Source organism: Macrotis lagotis, chromosome X (genome assembly GCF_037893015.1).
Source record: "Macrotis lagotis isolate mMagLag1 chromosome X, bilby.v1.9.chrom.fasta, whole genome shotgun sequence".
Lineage (NCBI taxonomy): Eukaryota > Metazoa > Chordata > Mammalia > Peramelemorphia > Peramelidae > Macrotis > Macrotis lagotis.
Genome location: NC_133666.1, coordinates 407,482,460 through 407,504,361, shown reverse-complemented (window position 1 = coordinate 407,504,361; position 21,902 = coordinate 407,482,460). Strand labels below are relative to the sequence as shown.

Sequence of the window (21,902 nt, the reverse complement as noted above, 5' to 3'; positions counted from 1 at the left end):
TCTCTGCAATGGAGAATACCATCTGTATCCAGAAAAAGAATTATGGACTTTGAACAAAAACCAAAGACTACTTTCAAATTTGGGGGGGGATTATATTATTATGTAGTTTTACTATCTCATAATTTATTTTTCTTCCTTAAGGATATGATTTCTGTATAATCACACTCAACTGAGATCAATGTATAACATGGAACCAATGTAAACACTGACAGAATGCCTTCTATGGGGGGTGGGGGAGGGATGCAGGAATGGGGGAAAATTGTAAAACTCAAAATAAATAAAATCTTTCTTTAAAAAAATGAGCTGGAGAAAGAAATGGCAAACCACTCCAGTACCTTTGCCACAAAAAGCCCAAATGGGGTTGTAAAGAGTCAGACAAGATTGAAATATTTGAACATGAAAATATTGACCTTTAAGGACCCCTTCTAGCTCTAAATTTCTGACCTTAAATCTACTCAAGTCAAATAGATTTGTGATTTCATTAGTTTGGAAGTTCCCTCCAATTATACAGACCATCCTGTCTCTGTCCTGTCTAGGTGACTCTTGCCCATGTCTTCCCAAATATTCACTATAGGGAACCATCCAACATACTGGAGGCCTTCCTCATTTTCTCCTAATATTATAAAGGTAGCAATAGCACCAAACTGTATATCTATTTTATCTCATATTCACCATCTTCTTTTCCTATGACTTTTTTGTTGTATTTCAGTCATGCCCAATTCTCCATGACCGCATTTAGGATTTTCTTGGCAAAGATACAGGAGAGGTTTGCCATTTCCTTTTCCAGTTCATTTTATAACTGGGGAAACAGAGGCAAACAGTTTTAAGTGACTTGCCCAGATTCACTCAGATAGTAAATTTTACTCAAGTCCTTCTGAGTCCAGGACCAGCACTCTATCCATATACCATCAAATCACCCTTTCCTGTCACTCATTTCTTTGAAGTTCAATGGAGTTTTTCCTTGGTTGTAATAATGTTACAACCTGCTGAACACCTACCTTGCCATTGTCCTCCCAAAGCCCTATACCAATGCCTCAGTTTGGCATGGAGGTAACTCTGGATTCTTGAAGACTATGCCAGTGGAGCATAAACTCTGCCAGTTTCTAATATGCTGAAAAAGATTGAGTATAGCCCCAGGAATCAAAGTGAGTTTGTTTTCCATGGTCCAAGAGAGATATGTTTCCAGAAGGCTAACCACTTGATGATTACCTTTTTGACACCCATATAAAACTTTTAACAGGGACTTGGCTCATGTCCTGACCACCTAAAAGGGAGATATCCATGTGGGAGACTCCAGGATACTGCTTTTAGGAAATAGGAGACTGAGCATGTGTGAATACTTTATGTGTTATTTTGCCAGGTGTTTGGTAGTAGCTTCTATTGAATATGTATCTGGAATTAGCTACTTGATTGAGATAGTCTCTTTTTCTAGTCCAAGAGTGTCTCACTTTGTGGAACTCAACTGGCTTGAGTACCTTCAAGAACTGTAGAGATAACCTTGTAATTAAAGGGAAGATCATGAAACCTACCTTCTTATCCCAGGCTTAAGAGTTTTGGTCTTGTTTTGTTTGTCTTTTTTAGTTCTAAGAGCAAAGAGTGGAGTCCTAGAGCCAGAAAGTCAAGTTATGGGAACTTTGAAGACCAGGATTATAGCCTAAATGTTGCAATCAGACCACCAGGTAAACCTTGAGAAGCTAGGGAACTAGGAGGCAAGCCCTGGGTGGTTCTGGATTTGGAATTTGGTAAAACTACTAGTATAGATAGGAACTAAACTAATCCATGAACCTGATCTCCCTCCTATTCCCAAAGACCCAGATAATATAGAGTAGGATTTATGCCCCTGAGATGTTGCAGGTTTTTTCTGGCTATATTTCTTAAAAGAAATAGCCTTCTGTAAAAGCTAATCTGACTATTCTAAATAGTTATATAGAGCTGAGGTTCCTGGACCCCTAAAATTGGTGGAATACAATAGGTAGGGGCTTGTCTTAATGAAGCAAGTAGGTCTCTGGTATTTTCCACATGGGTATCTCCACTTTAGGGAGTCTGGACGTGTACTAACATTGTTACATGTATAAAATAAATACAAAGTAATTTGGGAGGGAGGCAATTGCCGTTGGGGAGAATAGCAAAGATGTTGTGCAGGTGACATTTCAGCTGAGCTTTTTAGAAAACTATATTCTAAGAGACATGGGAGAAAGTCTGACTAAAGCAGAGCAGAGCTTTGTCAAGATAACTCACTGGTCATAGCAAACACTCTTTTTCAATAATCCAAAAGAGAGTACTACATAAGGACATCACCAAATGGTCAATATGGAAATCAGATTAACTGTAGATTTTGCAGTCAAAAGTGAAGAAGCTCTATAATCAGTTAAAAAAAAAACCTGAAGTTGACTGTGGCTCAGACTATGAGCTTTTTTTTCAGTTTTTGCAAGGCAATGGGGTTAAATGACTTGCCCAAGGCCACACAGCTAGACAATTATTATGTGTCTGACCCATTTGAACTCAGGAACTCCTGACTCCAGGGCAAGTGCTCTATCCATTCCACCACCTAGCTGCCCCCTGACTATGAGCTTCTTGATGCAAAATTCAGACTTAAATTGAAGTAGGGAAAATCATGAGAACTAAATAGTATCCATTATGAAAATGAAGTAGAAGTACTGAAAAGGTTTTAGGGAGTAGATCTGGGAAAAGAGAAAGGGAAAGCTGTATACACAAATGAATGCAAGAATTCCAGGGAACAGCAAGGAGAGATAAGAAGGTTTTCTTAAATGAGCAATGCAAAGAAATTGAAGAAAACAATAGATAGGAAAGACAAAAAGATCTCTTTAAGAAAAATTAGAGATCTTGGGGGCAGCTAGGTGGTGCAGTGGATAGAGCACCAGCCCTGGAGTGAGGAGTACCTGAGTTGAAATCCAACCTCAGACACTTAATAATTACCTAGCTGTGTAGCCTTGGGCAAGCCACTTAACACCCCATTGCCTAGCAAAAACTACAAAAAAAAAAAAATTAGAGATCTCAAGGGAACAGTATGCAAAAATGAGCATAATAAGAGACAAAAAATGATAGGGACTTAACAGAAGTAGGAGAGATTAAGAAGAGGTGGAACTATATAAAAAATATCTTAACCAAGATGGTGAGGTTACTGAGAGTAATATATCCTAGAAAATTAAATAGACCTTGGGAAGTATTACTAGCAATGAAACTAATGGAGCAACAGAATTCCAGCTACATTAAAATCCTAAAAGATGATAGGTTAAAGTGCTGCACTCAATATTGTGCAAATTTGGAAAACTCAACAATGGCTGATGGATTTGAAAAGATCAGTTTGGATTTTATGACTTTCCAGGAGTCAAGATGATGAAGTAAGCAATATATTGATGTGGCTCCCCCATGTTCACCTACAAACAACCATAAAATCATGCCCCCCCCCCAAAATCCTAGAACAGCAGAACCAACAAAAAGGATTAGTCTTTTAGCCTAAGAAACTTGGAAGAACTGTAAGAAAGATCCATCTCATTCCAATTAAGGGGGAGTAGGAGAGAACAAACCAGAACCAGAAGCATGCCAGCAAGCCAACAGAAAGCCCCACCTCAACAAACCACCTGGAAAACGCAAATACCAGGAGCTCCCATGTGCCTTAGCAAAACCAGAGAACCAGAAGAATTTAGCTCCTAGAATCAGACAAATTGGCATCCTCTATCGATCAGACCACCATTTGCTTCAATGTAGTCCCAGGGAAACACAGAAAAATCCTAGAGGCCTCAGCACATGCCAGATATCATATTAGGAGTCTGACTCAGTGACAAATAAACTGCCAGATCCATCCCTACAGCCTCTAGTAGCACCAGCCACCCCCACCATACCACCTTAGCACAGCACCAGGGCCTACAGTCACTGACACAAGAAACCTGAGACACACTGGAAACAGAGCCCAAATTTAAAGGAAAGGAAAAGGCCAAAAAATTAACAAAAACAACAAAAAAGAATATGAGTAAAGAATGTTATTATGATGCAAGGGAAGACCAAGACACAAACTAAGAGGACAACAGTGTCAAAATACCTGCTAGCAAAACCCCAAAGAAAAATGTAAAGTAATTTTAAGCCCAGAAAGTACTCATAGAAGAGTTCAAAAAGGAGCTTTAAAATCATATAAAAAAGGTGGGAGAAAAATTGGGAAAAGAAATGAGATTGATGCAAGAAAACTTATAAAAAAGAGTCAACTTAGAAAATTGTTTTAAAAAAAGTAGAATTGGCCAAATGGAAAAATAAATTCAAAAATTCATTATGGAAAACAACACTTTAAAGAGTACAATTGGCCATATATAAAAGAAAGTACAAAAGTTAATTGAAGAATGCAACACATTAAAAGTTAAAAATGGGCAAGTGGAAGCTAATGACTCTATGCGACATTAAGAATCAATCAAACAAATTCAAAAGAATGAAAAAAATAGAAGGAAATATAAAATTCCTCCTAGGGAAAAACTGGCCTGGCAAATAGATCCTGGAGACAAAATCAGAATCATTGCACTACCTGAAAGTAGTAACCAAAAAGAAGATGTAGCCAGCATCTTTCAAGAAATTATCAAGAAAAGTCCTGGAATCAGAGGGCAAAATAGGAATTGAAAGAATTCACCTATCTTACCAGAAAAAGAGTTCACAAAATAAAAATTCCAAGGAACATTATAGACAAATTTCAGAACTATCAGGTCAAAGGGAAAAGTGCTACAAATGGCCAGAAAGAAATAATTCAAATATTGGAGAGTCACAATCAGGAAAACAAATGACCTGGAAGTTGCAACAGTAAAGGATTGAAGGTAGTGGAACATCATGTTCTGGAAGGCAAAGGAACTAAGATGACAACCAAGACTCACTTACCTGGGAAAATTAAGTATAATGAAATAGAAGGACTTCAAGTTTTCATAAAGAGAAGAAAAGAACTAAATCAAAAATTTGATCTCCAATATCAGGCCAAGAGAAGCATGAAAGATAAGTTAAGGGATTCAATAAAACTAAAGTTTAGGGGCAGCTAGGTGGTACCATGGATAGAGCACCAGCCCTGGAATCAGGAGGACCTGAGTTCAAATCCAACCTCAGACATTTAATAATTGCCTAGCTGTGTGACCTTGAGCAAATCACTTAACCCCATTGCCTTAAAGAAAAGTAAAATTAGAAAAAAAATTAAAAACAAAAACAAAACTAAAGTTTATATTCCTATACAAGAAGATGATATTTGTGATTCTTAAAAGTTGTATCACTTTCTTTGGTGGGTGGGGAGGAGAAGGAAGTAAGATTGGGGGGAAATTGTAAAACTCAAAATAAATGAAATCTTTAATTTAAAAAAGTTGTATCACTAATAGCAAAAATAGAAGGAAAATACATAACAGAAAGATATGAAATAAGGAAAATTGAACAAATGATAAAAAAATAAGAGATGAGAAAGAGAAGTGCAATGGGTGAAGAAGGAAGGGAGAGGGAAAACAGAGTAAATTACTTCACAAAAAAAAGATACAAAAGATCTGTTACAGTATAGAGGAGAATGGAAGGGTGAACAATGAGCATACTTGAACTTTCCTATCATCAATATTAGCTCAAAAAGGGAATAATATCCACAATGAGTTGAATATAGAAATCTTACTCAGCAGGGAAGTAGAAAGAGAGGAGATTAAGCAAAGAGGGTGGGTGGCAGACAGAAGCAAAACACTGGTGAGGAGGGAAAAGTGTGAAAGGAGAGAGAGAAGACAAACAGAAGAAACAATAGGACAGAGGGAAATAACCAAGTAGTAATCATAAATGTGAATGGGATGAATTCTCCCATAAAGTAGAGAGCAGAGTGGATCAAAAACCAGACTCCTACAAAATGCTGTTTACAAGAAACCCACAAAGCAGAGAGACATGCACAGAATGAAGGTATGGGGCTAGAGCAGAATTTATTATGCTTCAACTAAAGTTAAAAAAAAAAGCAGGAGTAGTAATCTTGATCTGAGACAAAATAAAAGATAAAATAGATCTAAAAGGGATAAGAAAGGAAATTACATCTTTCTAAAAGGTTATCATGGACAATGAAACAATATAAATAGTAAACATATGTAAATATAAACATATCATACCAAATGTTATAGCAACCAAATTCTTTTTTTTTTGAGGGTTTTTTTTTTTTGCAAGGCAAATGGGGTTAAGTGTCTTGCCCAAGGCCACACAGCTAGGTAATTAAGTGTCTGAGGCCTTATTTGAACTCAAGTACTCCTGACTCCAGGGCCGGTGCTCTATTCACTGAGCCACCTAGCTGCCCAAGCATCCAAATTCTTAAAAAATAAGTTAAATGAGTTACAGGAAGGAACACTCAGTAAAATATACTAGTAAGAGACTTCAACTGTTACATTTTAGAACTTGATAAATGTTACCAAAAAATAAAAAAGAAAGAACAAGTTAGAAGAGTCAGGAGTGGTATTCCTGTCAGATCTATGGGAAGGGGAAAATTTTATGACCAAACAAGAAATAGCCAAGTATAATGAAATATAACATGATAATTTTCATTATCCTAAATTAAAATGTGTTTAGATAAATAAAACCAATAAAACAAAGATCAAAAGGAAAAAAGAAAGCTGAGAAACAATCTTTACAGCAAACTGGCTATAAAACCATTCCTCAATTGATAAATGATCTAATGATATGAACAGGAAGTACAGATGAAGAATCAGAGCTATCTATAGGCAAATGAAGATTGCTCTAAACCATTTCTGATTAAAGAAATGCAAATTAAAACATCTCTGAAGTACTGTCTCACACACCTCTCAGATTAAGTAATATGACCAAAAAGATGGAAACAATGTTGGTGGGAATGTGGGAAATTTAAATCACTATTGCACAGCTGGATGGAGTTATGAGTTGATTTATTCATTCTGAAGAATAACTTGAAATTATGCCCAAAGCACAACCAAACTGTGTGTATCCTTTGATCCAACAATACCAAAGAGATTATTTAAAAAAGAGGAGAGGACCTACATGTGTAAAAATATTTAAATCAGTGCATTTTTTTGGTGGCAAAATATTGAAAATTAGGGGATGTCCATCAAGTGAGGACTGGCTGTACAAGTTGCAGTTTATAAATGTAATGAAATACTATTGTGCAATAAGAAAAAATAAATGGACAGATTTCAGTAAAATCTAGAAAGACTTATGAACTGATGCAAAGTAAAATGAGCAGAACCAGGAAAACAACATACATATGTCAGCAACACTGTGTGATGAACAACAGTAAATGACTCAGCTCTTCTCAGTAACACAAATGATATAAGACAAGTATAAAGAACTCCTTTTTTTAGATTTTTTTTTCAAGGCAATGGGGTTAAGTGACTTGCCCAAGGCCACACAGCTAGGTACTTATTAAGTGTCTGAGGCCGGATTTGAACTCAGGTATTCCTGACTCCAGGGCCAGTGCTCTATCCACTACACCACTTAGCCACCTCCTACAAAGAACTCTTGAAGAAAAATGCTATCCATATATTCAGATGAAAAACTGGTGGATTCTGAATAAAGACTGAAGCATATTTTTTCAATTGACATATTTTTACTTAAAGTTTTTTCTTTCAATGAGTTAATCCTTCTACAACTGAGACTAATAAATGTTTTATATGATAGAATATATATATATATATATATATAAACTATATCAAACTGCCTACCATTTTCAGAAGAGAGGAGAGGAAGGAAGGAGGGAGGGAAGAAAAGTTGAAATTCAAATTCTTTTAAAAATGAATGCAGGGCAGCTAGGTGGCACAGTGGATAGAGCACTGGCCCTAGAGTCAGGAGTACCTGAGTTCACATCCGGCCTCAGACTACCTAGTTGTGTGGCCCTGGGCAAACCACTTAACCCCATTGCCTTGCAAAAAAACTAAAAAAAAAATATGAATGTAAAAAAATTTCTTTAATATGTAACTGAGAAAAAATAAATATAATTAACTTGTAACACTGTTATATGTGTGAGTAGATAGATAGATGGATGGATAGATAGATAGATAATTAAGTAAATGGATGGAGGGAAGGGGAGGGGGAATCAATTTCATCCCAATCCTAAAGGAGGGCAATATTAAAAAATGTCAAAATTACCGACCAATTGTTCTCACTTCACAAGTCTGTAAGCCTAGGATTTAGCAATCCTAGGTAATAGGAATTCCCAGACGAGCAGCTTGGTTTTCAAAGAAGTAGAAGAACCAGAGACTAAATTGCCAACATTTTCTGGATTATAGAGAAAGCAAGGGAGTTTCAGAAAACATCATCCACCATTTCATTAACTACACAAAAGCTTTTGACTTTGTAGATCACAACAAAATGCGGCAAGTTCAAACAGGTGGAAGTAGCAGTATGATATTACTTGTATCCTGATACACTTGCATATGGACAGAGAAGCAATAGTAAGAACTGAACATGAAACAACTAATAGGTTTAAGATTGGGGAAAAAAGTATGACAAGGCCATATAGTGTTACCTAATTTATTTAATTTATATGCAGAATACATTATGGAAACTGACAGACTAGATGAATCAAAAGGTGAAAATCAGGTTGCTGGGGAAAATAACATCAATCTTAGATATGCAGATGAGACCACTCTGCTGGTAGAAAGTAAAAAATTAAGAAGCCTCTTAAAAAGAGTGTAAGAGGGGAGGAGCCAAGATGGCGACAAGAAGGGATCCAGTCTTAGGAGCTCTCTGATAAAACTCATCAGCTAAGGACTCTAACTAAACTTTCAAGAGACAGAACCCACAAAGGGACCCAGTGAGGCAGTTCTCCTACTCAAGGTAACAGAAAAGCTCTGCTCCCCGGGATCGGAGAGGCAGCCTGCCAGAGGGGTGGCCTGCCAGAGCAAAAGAACTTCAGGCTCCCGGAGGCAGCCCCAGGGCACTGGGAGCCGCAGCTCATAGCAGTGGGGGAGTCTCCTGAGCTGCACCCCAAGGAGCACCGGCACGAAGTGGGGGAACAGTGGGGGACCTCTGCCAGAGTGAGCACATGGAGCCCAGTCCTCCAGGCACACAGGGAGCAGCTTGGTCTTACTGCAGCCCAGAGCCGGAAACAGAAGCAGACAGAGCCCATAAGCAGGAGCCTCCAGGGCATGAGCCCATTGAGCTGAGGGAGGGAAGTGAAGAGAGAGAGACTGCAGAGCTCTGTCCTCTACCCCTGGAACAGGACTCTGGGGCTCTGACCACATTCAGATCCTGATCCCAGTCTAGGCCCCCCCCATAGAACAACAGGGCCCCCCCACCTCGGCCCCGTGGGAGAGGGGGGCGCTCGTGGTCATTCACAGACCAGGAGGAAGGACAGAGCCTCACACACTGAAACGCTTGTGGGAGTGTCCCAAAAGCTCAGGAAGCACCCCAAAACCAAGCCCAGGCTGGGAAAATGAGCAAGCAGAGAAACAAAAGAAAGACTATTGAGAAATATTTTGCAAATGAGCCCAAGAAGGATCAAAATACTCAGTCTGAAGATGAGGAAGCACAAGCTCCTGCATCTAAAGACTCCAAGAAAAACAGAAATTGGGCTCAGGCTATGACAGAGCTCAAAAAAGACTTTGAAAATCAAATGAGGGAGTTGGAAGAAAAACTGGGAAAAGAAAGGAGAGATGCAGGAAAAACATGAAAATGAAGTCAGCAGCTTAGTCAAGGAAATCCAAAAAAATGCTGAAGAAAATAGCATGCTAAAAACCAGCTTAGGTCAAATGGATAAAACAGTTCAAAAAGTTATTGAGGAGAAGAATGCTTTAAAAAGCAAAATTGGCCAGGTGGAAAAAGAGATAAGAAAAAACTCTGAGGAAACAAATCCTTCAGACAAAGAATAGAATTCAGGGAGATTGATGAATTTACCAGAAATCAGGAATCAATACTTCAAAACAAAAAAAAATTGAAAAATTAGAAGAAAATGTGAAATATCTCATGGAAAAAACAACTGATATGGAAAACAGACTTAGGAAAGATAATTTAAAAATTATTGGAATTTCTGAAAGTCATGATCAGGAAAAGAGCCTTGACATCATTTTCAAAGAATTACTACAGGAAAATTGCCCTGATATTCTAGAAGCAGAGGGCAAAATAGAAATGGAGAGAATCCACCAATCGCCCAGAGAAAGAGATCCCCAAAAACCGAACCCCTAGGAATATTATAGCCAAGTTCCAGAAATCCCAAGTCAAAGAGAAAATATTACAAGCAGCCAGAAGGACACAGTTCAAATATCGTGGAGCTGCAGTCAGGATCACACAGGACTTAGCAGCAACTACATTGGAAGCTAGTAGGGCTTGGAATACAATATACCAGAAGGCAAAAGAGCTTAGAATGTAGCCAAGAATGAACTACCCAGCAAGGCTGAATGTCCTCTTCCAGGGAAAAAGATGGACTTTCAATGAACCAGGAGAATTTCAAATGTTCCTTTTGGAATGGCCAGAGCTGAACAGAAGGTTTGATCTTCAGATACAGGACTCAGGTGAAGCATGGAGATTGGAGGAGAGGGGGGAAATATGAGGGACTTAATGAGGATGAACTGCATGTATTCCTGCATAGAAAACATGACACTGATAATACTCATATGAACCTTCTCAGTTAATAGAGCAGGTAGAGAGAGCTTTTATAGTTGAAGCACAGGAGAAAGCTGAATTCGAAGATAAAAAATGGAGTCAATAGGGAAAAAAAGGGAAATGGAATGGGAGAAAGAAAAAGGAGAGGGGGAATAGTCCAAGATATTTCACATAAGATTTTTTTTTTATTACAATGAGCTATTGCAATGATATGGAAGGGGGGAGGCAAGGGGGAATGAGGGAACCTTTGCTCTCATCAGAGATGGCTAGGAGAGGAAACAGAAAATATACTCAATGGGGTATAGACAACTGGAGTAAGAAGGAAGGGGGAGCAGGGGAAAGGGGTAGGGATGTGAATAAAGGAGAGGATGGACCATGGGGGGAGAATGGTCAGATATAACACATTTTCTTTCTTACTTCTTGCAAGGGGCTGGGATTGGAAGGCCTTCCCAGGACCATAGGGCCAGGTGAATTCTGGGCCTAAGGGGTGGTAGTGGTATGGGGGCTCAGGGCCTCTTGGCCCCAGGACCAGGGATCTGTCTGCTGAGCCAGTCAACGACCCTACAGCAGAGTCAGAGTGAAAGGAGAGAAAAAATAAAGTACATGGTAGTGGAGAAATAAGAAAGGAGTGAGTTGCAATCAGCAATGGCAACATTGGAAAAATATGGAAGTAACTTTTGTGATGGACTTATCATAAAGAATGAGATCCACCCATGACAGAGTTGTTGGTGTTGGAACAAAGACTCAAGCACATTTTTTGTTATTATTTGGGGGAGGGTGCAGGGCAAGTGGGGCTGGATGGCCTGACTGGGGCCACATAGCAGGGTGATCTTTGGGTGTCTGGGGCCGGATTTGGACCCAGGTGCTCCTGGCTCAAGGGCCAATGCTCTGTCTGCCACCCAGCCACCCCTACTATTATTACTATTTTATTTTATTTTGGGTCTTTTTTATTCTTCTTTTTGGTTTTTGCAGGGCAGTGGGGATCAGGTGGCTTGCATGTCACACAGCTGGGTGATTGTTGGGTTTACAAGGCTGGATATGGGCTCGGTTGCTCGTGGCTCCAGGGCTAGTGCTTCGTCCATTGCACCACCTAGCCATACCTACAATTATTACTATTACTTTTATTTTTAATTTTAATTTTTTTCTCTCCCCTTTACTTTTTTTGCCCAAGCAAGTCTATTCATGGGAGGAGGAGGGGTATTTTGTTTACTTGTAAACAAGAATATTTTATTAATGTAAAAAAAATTTGTACAAAATGAGAATAAAAAAAATTCAAAAAAAAAAGAAAGAAAGAAAAGAGTGTAAAAGGGGCGGCTAGATGGCCTAGTGGAGTCAGGAGTACCTGGGTTCAAATCTGGTCTCAGACACTTAATTACCTAGCTGTGTGGCCTTGGGCAAGCCATTTAACCCCATTTGCCTTGCAAAAACCTAAAAACAAGAGTGTAAAAAGCTGGATTGAAGTTTAATATCCAAAAAAAATAATCTAGGAAACTGATCCCATTACTTTCTCACAAACAGAGAGAGAAGAAACTGAAGCAAGATAAGATTTTATATTCTTGGGCTAACTTCAATCATGAAATTAAAAAAAATCTTTGTTTCTTGGAAAGAAAGCTATGACAAAACTGGACAGCATTCTAAAAGGTGGAGATATCACCTGACTAACAAAGGTCCAAAGAGGAACCAATATTTAGTGTAAAACCCTAATTAGAACTGTGATGCTGGCAAAGATCTTTGAAAGTCCTTTGGACGATAAGGAGATAGGTTAAAACTCCTAGAAAAGCAGTAAGCACTTTGAGAATAGGCTAGGTGAAGTTTGAGGGAGAGTGAGGGAGGAGGGGGGAGAGAGAGAGAGAGTGCCTGAGCGAGCCCTAATCACATGGCATGGGGGTCCATGGTGAACCATCAGGTCTAGCATAGGAATACATGTCCTAAGAAGGAAAGAGAGATGCAGACAACTTGCAGGGTGGAAGATAGAGTTAAGAAGAGGCAAGAAGGGGCAGCATTTCTTCTTAAATACACTTCTGTAGTAGGTTGGACAAGGGGTGGCACTTGGGGAGTCTAGCACCTTGCTCAGGTTTTCTCCAATGGGCAAGCTACATATTATTGGTCCTTCCTGATACAAGGTACATGACCTCTAAGTTCAGCATGTCATTTCTTGACATGTTAACATCATTGGGTAAGGTCAAGTAACTGAGAACAGGAAGCTGGGTGAAGGAGGAATGGGGCAACAAAATACAAACAGCAGGGGTCAAAGGGAGACAAGACACAATCAACAGGGATCAGTTTACATCTCAGAAACAATTTACAAAATTTAACAGCATTAAAGATTACAGAATTTATTTCTAATTATAAATTTTCTACGTTCATAATTCTCTGCATCAGAATCATAAATTTAGAACTAGAAGAGACCATAGAGCTCAGCTACTCTAAATCCCTTATTTTACAGAGAGCTGAAGGGAATCTACCAAGACCATAAATAGTAGTAAATGATAGGATTCAAATTCAAGTCTTCTGACTTCTGTCCACTGTTCAATGTTTTTCTAAATTTCAAGATCTTAGAGTTAAGGACTGTAAGGGTTCAAGGTAAGGGTGCAAAGAGTGGTAAGAACATCTGTGTTGTTGACTGGAGGGCAGATTCAGATCATTGAAGCTAAGAAGTTGACAGACTAGTAGGCCAGACCCTTGAGGGGAGTTCAATGCATATTCAAGTCCCAGTGTTTGAAAAAAGACGTTGCCTTTGAGAGAAAGAAAAGAACAGGAGGCTAGTCCAAGACTGTGTTAAATATTTATGGTCATCTAAAAATCTTACTTTTGTTACTTGGTTTAGTACCTTCCCCCATCCCCAATAAAGTAAAAAAGTCAAGGACATCCCACAATTTAGACCCCAGAAATGGGAACTGAACGTCTCAAAATAAGAAATAGACAAATTAATGGAGGCAAGTTGATGAGCAGAGTGCAGAGTAGTTCTCTCTGTACATGACCAACCTTTACCAACCCTCCCCCATCTCCCCACTCTACTCATAATGAATTAACTGTAGTGAAAAGCATTGGATGGTTACTTCAAGTAAAAGGACATTGAAAGGAAAAGCACTGGATGTAAGAACTTCAATCTCCTCCTAATTTCATATATCATATTTTATCTTAAGAAACTAATATACAAATCCAGAGTTTCTGAGTCCTATATCTAATAGTTAGACTTACTTGTTTGTAATCTAATATTAGTTGAAAACTCTATTGTGTCCCATATCCCATGGCCAACTCAATTTGAAGAGTAGATGTGAGGAGAAGGTTGTTAAACAAACTGAATTTTTTCTTCCCTAGTACTTACTCCTGGCCATACATACTGCCTTAGTCTAAGATACTTCAGGAACCAAGCCTAGAAGTAGATGCATTATTTAATCTTTTGCTAATCTATATAAAAAAGACCTAAACACTTTATATAATATCCAAGCATTCAATTTCTTCCTGTGGGAAGCTGATTCCATTATGCCAAAGTCACATGACTAGGGCTCAGTTGATAAATTGTGGAAAGGGACATGTTTCTGACCAGTGGATATTGATTGCCTCCATTTTCTTTTCTTCTTTTTTTGTGAATTAAAAAAATATTGATCTCTTTTGTTTTAATCACCACAATTCCCAACTATTTCACTTTCCTACCCAACAAGTCATTCCTTGTAGCAAAAATTAAATGGGAATTAGAAAGAAGAAAGCAAAGTTCCATAATACTAGCAAATAGTTGAAATGTGATAGCATATACAGTGTTTCACATTCAAGGTCTCCTATCTCTGCAAGAGACAGATTCTCATATTAGTCATGATAATGTTGTTCAGTATTCAATTTCATTTCTTTTTCATTTCCATGTACATTGCTGTAGTCAGTGTGTTGAGTTTTCTTAGTTCTGCCTATTTTGTTTTTTATTAGTTATATGTCTTTCCATAGTTTCCTCAAAAAATAAAATTAGGATTGGAGTGAGGAGAACAGATAGCTCTACCTCACCCAAACTGTTGGTTTAGACAACTGATCAGCTTAGCATACTGTAGCTCAGAACTCCAAATCTCCAGATAGGTACCAAAATCATCCTCTCCAGTATCAAGGATTTCAGGTGTCTGCTACACCTCATGTACCACCCTGAACTCTTTTATCCCCCAGAATGACATTTATCTGGTAACAAAATTCTCCCAAACAAAAAATGAAATATATGTATACAAGTACATATATGTACTATAAAAATATACACACAATGTGTATATATACCTTCATCCCTTTGAGTGAGCTTCTCCAAGTGATCTAGAACATTTAAAACACTCAAAAAAGTAATCTTTATTTTTACTACCCTGCTATAATTAGCATACTCTTTTTAAAAATGAACTACAACTAACAAGTTCATGGCTTCATATATTGTCTTATTTTTTCTTTGTATAATGGGAGTAATTCTGTCTATTGAGCCTTGAGTTTATGAAAATAGGAAATATAAAAAATAAAATAAAAGATATCTTTTGTACTCATTGATAATCTATAAATGTCAGCCCTCATTGGTTTTTACTTTACAGAAAAATAAGCTGAATGTTACTTTTTTAAGGGAAAGTTGGTGATCTATGTGCATAACAAGTCTAAATACTCAGAGAGTCTGTTATTCGGGATCATGAACATTTTTGCTATTGTAGTATATGTACTCAAATTTAATAAGCTCTGTGAGGGTCAATTGCCCAATTGTGAAGGCTTGCTTTCATTTCCTTTTTTTCAATAATAGAATTTTATTATTTTCAATTATGTTGAAAGTTAGTTTTCAACAATCATTTTTGTAAGAGTTTGAATCCCAAAATTTGCCCTCCCTTCTCTTTTCCCATTCCAAGACAGCAAGCAACTTGATAATATACATGTACAATCATGTTATACATGTTTCCATATTTGTCATGTTGTAAAAGAAGAATCAGAACAAAGTATTCAAAATTCCTTGTCAAAATAGTCTATTACATTCATATACTATAATTTGTTTAGCCAACTCTCAGTTGACAGATATGTCATCTGTTTGCACAAAAACTACTGCTAGGAATATTTTAGAGCATCCCTCATTGACCTTGTTGGGCTATATGCTTAGCAGGAAAATCTCTGGGACATAGAACATGGGCAACTTAGTCATTTTTCTTTGAATGATTTCAAATTCATTTCCAGAATTATCAGACCAATGCACAGCTCTATCAGCAATGGACAACTGGTGATATTATCTTTTCATAATCCTTCCAATATTATTCTCATCTTTGGTCATCTTTGCCAAGTTGCCTCAATTTTCTACTTCCATCATTTACATAAGCTTCAGCCTACAAATGAGATCCCTTTCCAGGGAGGTTATCCTTATAATCATCTTATCTAGATAGATAAGTTATAAGATTTAAATAAGATAATGGATGTAAAGCACTTGGCAAATCCTAAAGTACTATATAAATGTTAGTTAATATACTATTGTTGTTGTTAGTCTGTGCTTATTTATTCCTTAAACCTTTTACTGCATTTTTGTTGAGCTCCAACAAAGTTTATGGAATAAAACCATAGTATTATGGCAAATGATTAAAAACTTGGGGTCAGGAGGAGAAGAAATGTCTGCACACATACTTTTAAGTTTAATCTGCATTCGTTACACTTTCCTAAGATCAGTCAATAAAATAATATATCAAGTTCTGATATATAGCCTAATATCTGAGTATAAATGCTCACACTAAAAATTTATCAGCTCTCTGGATCCAGCCTGCTCTAGCGTTTTAGCATACTGTAAAGATATTAACTTTTTACAAACTGGGATGGCTCACCAAGGAACAGTTCAAGATTTGTATTCATGCAATGTCTGGATAACTATAAGAACCTTCTCTATCACATTGTAGACCTCTTGTGAAAGACATCTACAAGAAGATGTGGACAAGAATCTCAAATGATGAGATGTGCAAGTTGCAATATCAATTATGGGAGGAATATCCATGAAAAAGAATATGATGCTACAAATTATACAATGCTTTACAGTTTACAGTGTTTTCTTCAAAACAATTTATTGGAAGAGATATGTTAAGCATGATTATTCCCATGTTACAGCTGAAACAGCTTCATAGAGATTAGGGAAATTGCCCTAACATAGCAAGTGGAAGTCTCCAAAGCCAGGACTTCTGCCTCTAGGTTCACTGGTCTTTCTATTACATCAATTCTAACAATTAAACTAATGTAATAAAGAATAATCACATCTAAAATTCATAAATATTAGTAAAATTTTTATGTTCTTCCCTTGTTCTGATTAACACAAAAAACAAATATTTAAAGTGGTCACATGACTTTACTTCAAAAAAATATTTTTAGAAGCCTAAAATAATTTTTTAATGTCACCTGGAATGGGTTTCAAAGAACTCACATTCTACTGAACAAACAAATACCTCCTATAAGCAAGGAAATTCTGCATTAAAAATTCCAACTACCAGGTATTATCCATCATTTAACAACAATTTACACTTACAGGATGCTTTCAGCAAAAATGTGTTATCCAGTGCTCTCCTGTGACTCTGCATGTATCTCCCCTGTTCTGCATGTTGCACAATCTGGAATTAAAATGTTCAGAGTGAAAGTTTCCTTGACTTTGAATTTGATCTCTTATTCAGAATATTTTCCTAAATTTCTATTCCAAAGAAAATAAAGTCAAACACCATAGATGTAAGAAACTCTACAGTATGCAGTTTTAAAATTTCTTTTAAAAAAGTAAAATATTAGCATCTGCCTAGGTCAAATCACAACTGGAGACATCTTGTGTTCTGTTCTGGGGGACAAGGTGGATCAAGCACTGGCCCTGAAGTCAGGTGGACAGGAGTTCAAATTCAGCCTCAGACACCTGACACTGACTTTGTGTGACTTTGGGCAAGTTACTTAACTTGATTACCTTGCATCCAGGGCCACTGGACCCAGATGACTCTGGAGGAGAAAATGAGACTGGTGACTTTAGCACAGTCCCTCCCCCAAATCCAATTCAGCTGCCTGTCATGACATCACCTTCCTAATGTCATGATATTCTATGAGAACAAGAATAAACATTATCACAGATTAATAAAAGACACTGATAAATTGTAGAGGTCCAGAAAAAGGTCCTTGCCATTTAAGTGTCAGTTGAAGAAACTGTGGGTATATAGTCTGGTGAAGAGAAGACTGAAGGTTGGAGAAAAGACAGGAGAGGTAGAGTTATAAAGAGGAGAGATAGCTGCCCGCAGATAGTTGAAGCTTTCATATGGAAGAGAAATTAATTTGTTCTGCTTGACTGCAGATGGTCAAACATAACTGGGAAAAATGGATAGAAGTTCCAAAGAAGCATATTTAGGCCTAACATCAGGAAATTTTTCTTAAGGATTAGAGCTACCATAGGTGGACTTACAACTGCCTCAGGGGGAGAAAAAAAAACCAGAATTCCCCTTTAATGAAATTCTTCAGCCTGAAGCTGGATATTTACTTGCTAGAGATCAGTTTTAGATCTACTGTAGATCCCTTCAAATTTTAAAGTTTTGTAACTATACGACAACCATACAATCCAAAGATGATCCCAGGTTTTCTTGAATACTGTGCCAAACAAGCACAAGCTCAGGCCAGTCCTATCATTGTGGAAAGGCTTCAAAACGAAGGTGCACAGAAGCAAGTGTTTAGTATCAGCTGTCTAAGAATCATTCTCCCTGTCTTGAGAGATCCTTCTCAGGCAGCTTGGTGCAAGATGTTGGTGTTAGAATTACAATTCTGAAAGAAGTATTGAAGCAAAAAGAAGATGAGTCCTTAGAGGACTAGAGTAATGAATTTATTATGAACTTAACTTTAAAAAGCAAATTTACAGCTATTAAAACAACCTCCAGGACCCTGCATTTTTTTAAGCAGACATGTAAAACAATTTACAATTTATCTGCATCCTGTTCAATTGTCTATATGAATCCCATATTTGTGTATTTTCCTTTAAATGTAGTTAGAGATAGTGTGGATGCCAATTTTCTGGTTCTCTTTCCTTCATTTTTGCATTATTTCTTACTGTCTTTGTATATTTATTTCTATTTCCCATGTTGTTGTTCAGTTGTGTCCATCTTTGTAACCCCCAGGACTTTTCTTGGCAAAGATACTGGGGTAGTAGCATTTGTTTCTCCAATGATAACATTTCCTTCTCCAGTGGATTAAGGACTAGCTCAGGGTTATACAACTGGTAAGAGGTCATATTTGAACTCAAGTCTTCCAGACAACAGACACTATGCTCTAACCATTGATCTATCTGGCTGAAACAAGTCATTCTCAGATTAAAGTCAGTCCTGATTGCATTATAATAGGCCACAGTTTGTTTATTTAGTTGTTTACCTTTAAGTTGCTCCCAGGGTTGGGTTTTTTTGTAATTATAATACAATACAACAAATTGGAATTAAGAACTTATTGTGTGCTATGCACTGTTAGGTGTGGGAGGAGAAACACAACTAGATAAGACTGAATGTAACCACCAAGAGATTCAATTCTTTGGTCATTTCATCTAAGACCCGTGACTTCTCAATATAGGAACTGTTCCCTCTTTCTCCTCCCATCCCCCCACTATCTATATTTCTCATTTAATAGAATTGTCTGATGTTCAAAGAGGTTCTGTCTTACCAAATCAGAAAAACAATTTCTTCCCAGGTAAAGTCTATCCATTTTACCATGTGTTGCCTTTTTAGAACATAGAAATGATTTTTTTAATGTATACATTTCTTTTAAATGCATATGCATTTCTTTATGATAACTTTGGTAACAAAAGAATTATTGTATCAAAGGAATGCTAATTTTTAAAATCTTTCAACATACTGTGGATTCCAAAAAGATTGTACAGATTTGCAATTCTATCACCAATGTCTGAATATGTCCATATCTCTATAATCCCAACATTATCAAATTTTGTCATTTTCTTTATTTTTAAAAAATGTGATGGTCATGGCATAGTAGAGATTTATTTTCAAAGCATAAGATTATGGTAAATTGATTGTAAGATTTCTCCAAATACCTTCAAAATTTTATCTTAGTGGTTTTGCTAGCTAGTTTCATTTTATAAAGAAATAAACTTTAATATCTTGTTCACTGAATTCAGCATACATTTTAACAAATGGATTTCTGTGTCCAGAAGACAGCAAAATTCCCTTTCCTTATGTCCATTGGGGATTTTGCTCTAACATTCATTCTAGGTCTAGGACATTAATGGAAGCTTCCTAACCAGTCTGAGTTTTCAAAAGGAATGACAACTCAAGGTCTCACACTCTTTCCTACATTACCCTCAATATAATGTGAAGAGAAAAAAATAGATGTATGTAAACAGCACATAGATAATTCTTGATCATGTCAATCATACATGTTGCTACTTTTGCCAATCTGAAATTTAATGGGGATGCTTATCATTCTTAGGCATTTAGAGGCATTTAAAAAAATCAACAAATCAATTTCTAGTAAGAAGCTTTTTGCATGGGGTAGAGCAGGTGTTTGAATCTCTACTTACTGTTTATAGACATTGGAAGAAGTGCTAGACAGAGATTTATACTATTTTATTGATGGGAAATTGTCAAGGACACATATTTTCTTAAAATCTATGTCTCAAGCAAAAAAAGGTTGACATATTCAGTCATATTTTCTAAAAGATCTCAAACTGGAATAGTCACCTCACTTGATGAAACACTACTAAACAAAATATTTCACTTTTTTCTGAGGAATTAATGTAATTGCTTAGCAAAGACTCAAGAAAGAATTATTTTAACTTGGAAATTTTGGTTTTGTTATTTTAATAAGAGAATGAAGGAAGCAGGAGGAAAAATTTACATATTTTTGAAACCTTGGGGAAAATACTGTGTCATCTATCAATTTACAAGTTATAGGAATCACATATTTTAAAACTGCAGCATAGATGCATTTCCCAAACTCTGAAACTGTAGAACAACAGGAGAAGCAAATTAGGTCATCAGGTTCTCAGTACCAGAGCTACATTACCAGAAACCAATCAATCCTAAGCTCTTTTAACAATGCAATAAAAACAAATAGCCCTCTAACTGATTTTTCACTGTTTATAGAGGTAGCATTCACACTACCATAATTAAGGGTACTTCTCAGCATTTCCATCAGAGGTCTATATTTTACAGAGGCTAAAAGACTATAAAAATGAACACTGCTAGGAGACTTTGACAGACTGATTTTTTACTTCAGCAAACTCAAACCAGTTTATGCACAAGCTGCTCCAGTACCTTTACCAAGACTCTTCTAAATGGGGTCACCAAGAGTGGGACACAACTGATAACTACTCAATAACAACAACATACAAATAAATTTGAAGAGTTTATGGACAATGAAATGCAAGTTAATTAGAATCATAAAATAATTAAGTGTATAGACATACAATAAACCTTATAATGGTTTACTTCTTTTTAAAAAATTATTAAACATGGGGTGGCTAGGTGGTGCAGTGGATAAAGCACCTGCCCTGGAGTCAGGAGTACCTGGGTTCAAATCCTGTCTCAGACACTTCATAGTTACCTAGCTGTGTGGCCTTTGGGCAAGCCACTTAACCTCATTTGCCTTGCAAAAAAACTAAAAAAAAATTTAAAAAATAGAAAATTATTGAACAATGTCATTTTTTATTTCAAATACATGTTTTATACAATTTGGTCAAGAGTTCACAAGATTTGTCACATTCTTTAAATCTTCATCATGAAATCACATTTTTATCACACTGGATACTAATGGTCCAATTTTCCAGTTTAGCATTAATTATAGACCATAGATTTTCAAAGGAGTTCAAACAAGGTGAGTTACCAGGCCATTGAAGAATGTTTATCTCCATTTCTTGGATCCATTTCTTCACTTACTCTGGAATTATGGCATACAATATGGTGTGGCATTCATGTAGTGGTATTCTATCTCCATTTAGAAATTTCAGGAATTCCAAAACAATTCTCCTTCTTATTATATCATTATGTTTGTCATCATAGCATTCTTTCAAGGTGGATAAAGATGCCCTCTAGAAATCAAAATACCCCAAATTTTTAAGTTGGATGAAATTCTGCTTTTCACTGCTAGATGTTATGTGTTTGACTCCCTCTTTAGAATATAATCTCCTTGAAGACAGGATCTGTTCTTGCATACTTTTTTTTTAAAGCTAGTAACCCTTAGCACAATAGTAAGTTCTTAATGGTTTATTTTCATTAATTATGCTTTATAGTCTACTGAAAATGCTCAATTCTTATAAACTCTCCTTAACTCCATCTAACAATAGTCTTGAATGCAAAAGGTGTTTCATCAGTAAAAAAAAATACTTTTTTCCAAACTTTAATACTATTGTCTTTGCA

General features: G+C 36.8%; 1 protein-coding gene across 4 annotated transcripts in view; it reads right to left on the bottom strand.

The window, feature by feature from the left end:
• Positions 1 to 17,137, bottom strand: part of SLCO5A1 (solute carrier organic anion transporter family member 5A1) — a 411,786-nt gene extending 394,649 nt beyond the window's left edge. For 3 of the 4 annotated variants that reach the window (XM_074207458.1, XM_074207462.1, XM_074207460.1), the window contains exon 1: positions 17,054 to 17,137. The gene's annotated coding sequence lies outside the window, so the exon portion shown is untranslated. The remainder of the gene's footprint in view (positions 1 to 17,053) is intronic. The other variant, XM_074207461.1, reaches the window with a different exon arrangement.
• Positions 17,138 to 21,902: the final 4,765 nt, after the last annotated feature.